Genomic DNA, 3,663 nt, shown 5'->3' on the forward strand with positions numbered 1-3,663 from the left:
TGCATGCCTCTCCAAAAGATAAAAATTAAGAACACAGTCCCTAATGCAATGCTACGCGGTGGATTCCAAACTCTAGATCTATTTACTTTGATAAATTTCAATTCGTACTCATAGATTAATTCAGTATAATTAAGTTAGCCAACTCTTCTTTTTGATTTATTATTAAAGAAAAATAACTTGTCTCCAATTCCTGTGGACCGACACCCGTAATCACTATCCTACAGGATACGTGCTATTGCGTGGTTTACTTTTAAAATTGAAAGAACCGATCAATTTTTGGCGCCGTTGCCGGGGATTGCTAGCATAGTTATTTTTCCTATCATTAAAAAAAAAATTGTTAATTAAAAAAAACTTTCAAAAAAACATATATATATCTAAAATAAAATAAAAAATTATTTTCTATTATTGTTACTTTTCTTATCTCCTTTTTCTCTTCTACTAATTTTTTTTCTTTTTTAATTTTTCTTTTGGTCTTATTTGATCAGGAATCGAAGAGGAGATCTGGGCTATCAAAAAGGAATGCTTTAGAGGTTTGCCTAAAAAAATTTTAAATTGCTGGAGAAATTCCCTTTGGTAACCTCTAAACCTTTCTTATTTAAATTAATTATTAGCTTGAAATTTTGTAGTGATTGTTTGATTTTAATTTCAGCAAAAGTGTGAATGCATGCTTGATACACATACACAAATTAATCCGCACATAGTAAGGGCAATCACCCCAACAAGATAAGAGCCGGATTTCATCACCGGACTCTTGCCCAACTTAGGTGAACTCAATCTCACATAGTGTCACTTTAATTAAAATCAATTAGACATTGGCTCCTAAGGACATTCGAGCTCAATAGGACGAAGATCACCGAAAGTTGCACCAATTTCGCTCTGTGGCTTAGTTGATGTCTAGGCAAGCTTTGTCCCTAAAAGGGAGACAGTTCATCTGTTCGAGGCAAGTGGGTTTTAAGTGAGACCTTTGCGAATGCATCGTGACCCCTCCACTTACCTGGGAGCTTACCTAGTCAACTCGGTTTATTAGACCGGATTGGAGGCTTAGGTGCCCTCTTCAAACCAGTTAGGAGCTGTCTAGTGATTTTAGGACAAATACAAGGATTTATGTGTTTTTCTTTTATTGCATGCTTGATTGATCAAGTACTAGTGTATGCAAGGGAGTCGTTCTAGAGTACGTGACCTATTACCTTTTGACCCTAAAATAGAATGGACCCTTAGAAATATTCGAGCTGAGATCAAAACCTTAGAATCATTCCCACCCCCTGAGATGGCTAAAAAACAACCCAAACTCCTGAGGGAGTACTTTACTCCCACCATTTATACTTCCCCATCTTGCATTCGATTACCTGAGGTAGCAGCGGTACAATATGAAATAAAGTCTAGTGTGATCCAAATGCTCCCATCTTTTTATGGGCTCACCAATGAAGACCCATATAAACACCTAGATGAATTCCTTGAGATTTGCACCACTGTCAAGATTCAGAACTTCACTGATGATGCTCTGAAACTTAGATTATTCCCCTTCTCCCTTAAAGATAGAGCCAAACAATGGCTGAATTCTTTAGAAGCCAACTCGATTCGTTCTTGGGATCAAATGCAACAAGAATTTCTAAAAAAATACTTTTCCATACGAAGAACGAACCAGTTTAGACGTGCCATTACAAGCTTCTCCCAAACTGAGGGAGAAGAATTTCATGAAACTTGGGAGAGATTTCGGGACCTAATCCGTAAATACCCTCATCATCAAATACCTAAGTGGCAGCTAGTGCAATGTTTCTATGACGGATTGACTGAATGAAACCGTCAGATGATCGATGCTGCATGCGGGGGGACATTCATGCTTCAAAATGAGCTTGAAGCATGGCAATTATTTGAAAATCTAAATGAAAACTCCCTCCACCATGCTTTCTGTTCTCGTCAAGCACCCCTAAGTTCTCAAAGAAAAGGGACCATTTGTGAAATAAGTCATTCTATGGACCTGTCTAGCAAGGTAGATGCATTGTCCCATAAGATTGACCAACTGATGATAGGTGGGCATTACATGAACTCTTCCCAAGCACAAGTGTGTACTATCTGTTCTAGCCCATCCCACCCTATTCATGAGTGCCCTTCAGCACCCCAATTCTCCGAACTCGTGCAAGAACACATCAATGCTGCTCAAACACAGCCTAGACCGGGTACTGACCCATTTTTCAATACATATAACCTGGGATGGCGAAATCATCCAAATTTTTTTTGGAAGCAGCAAGCTTCGAACACAGCCCAACCCTATTCCCAAAATTTTCAAAATCCTCAGAATTTTCAAACCCCACAAAATATTCATCCCTACCATCCCTCGATTCAATTTCAACACACTCCTCCTCCACCCCAAAGAAACACAGCCTTTGAGGAGAAAGTGTTGAACGCCCTCCAAGATTTAGAAACCATTACACAATTGGTGCACTCTCACACGCAATCCATTGCCAAGCTAGAATCCCAAATGGGGCAACTAGCTAATGCACTGAACAAGTGAGAGGAAGGAAAGCTTCCAAGCCAACCACTAAGTAATCCTAGGGGACAATATATGGCTCAAGAAAATCAATTAAATGCAATTCATCATGAACAAGCCAATGCTTTGACTACCCTAAGGAGTGGACGTGTAGTAGACAATAAGATTAGGAAAGATAACAATAAGGAAGATGAAGAAGAGGATCGACATGTGTCAAATAAAAATCTAAAACCTTCTTCTTCTTCAGCTAGTTCACCTTCTGCCAAAACTCACATCCCAAAAGCCCCATTTCCTGAAGCTCTTAATTCATCCTCTCCCTTTGGCAAAAAGGGAACTTCACTCTAGGAGATGATGGAGGTTTTCAAACAAGTGAAGATCAACCTTCCACTCTTGATGCTATTAGACAAGTTCCCTCCTATGCCAAATTTCTTAAAGACCTGTGCACCCGAAAGCGAAAATCTAGGACACATGTGCCTAGAAAGGTCTTCCTAACTGAGCAAGTGAGTTCTATTCTCCAACACAACACCCCTCCGAAATTCAAAGATCCTGGTGCTCCCACCTTCTCCTGTGTCTTAGGAAATAATTTCATTGATTGAGCACTCTTAGATCTAGGGGCAAGTGTCAACCTTTTACCTTATTTAGTTTATGAGAAACTTGGGTTAGGTGAGTTAAAACCAACCTTGGTATCTCTTCAATTGGCTGATCGATCTGTAAAAACACCACGTGGGATAATTGAAGATGTTTTTGTCAAGATAGACAAATTCTATTTTCCAGTAGATTTCATCGTCCTTGATATGGAACATGAGCCTAATTCTAAGAAACAAATCCCCGTGATCCTTGGGCGCCCCTTTTTAGCAACAGCCAATGCATGCATCAATTGTAGAACGGGGGTAATGAACATATCATTTGGAAACATGAAGGTAAAATTAAATGTGTTCAATGCGGACGACCAACCCGCGGGGAAAGTTGAGTGTTTTATGATAGACAAAATAGATGAACTCATAGAAGGAGATGCAAAAACTATCTCACTGTGTTTGGCTGAAGACAATAAACTTAGCGCTTGTTGGGAGGCAACCCAATTCTTTTAGTTTTCTTTAACATTGAGGACAATGTTAGGTTTAGGTTTGGAAGTATTTTTAAGTATTTTTAATCATTTTTTTGTTTTATTTGCATCT

At 39.0% G+C, this 3,663-nt stretch overlaps 1 non-coding gene across 1 annotated transcript; it reads right to left on the minus strand.

Moving 5' to 3' along the window:
- Positions 1 to 1,643: 1,643 nt before the first annotated feature.
- Positions 1,644 to 1,749, minus strand: LOC120108216. Its single transcript, XR_005509677.1, has one exon. It is a non-coding gene; the product is annotated as a small nucleolar RNA R71 (small nucleolar RNA).
- Between the last annotated feature and the right edge of the window lie 1,914 nt (positions 1,750 to 3,663).

This window comes from Phoenix dactylifera, unplaced genomic scaffold, assembly GCF_009389715.1.
Source record: "Phoenix dactylifera cultivar Barhee BC4 unplaced genomic scaffold, palm_55x_up_171113_PBpolish2nd_filt_p 001228F, whole genome shotgun sequence".
NCBI classification, from domain to species: domain Eukaryota; kingdom Viridiplantae; phylum Streptophyta; class Magnoliopsida; order Arecales; family Arecaceae; genus Phoenix; species Phoenix dactylifera.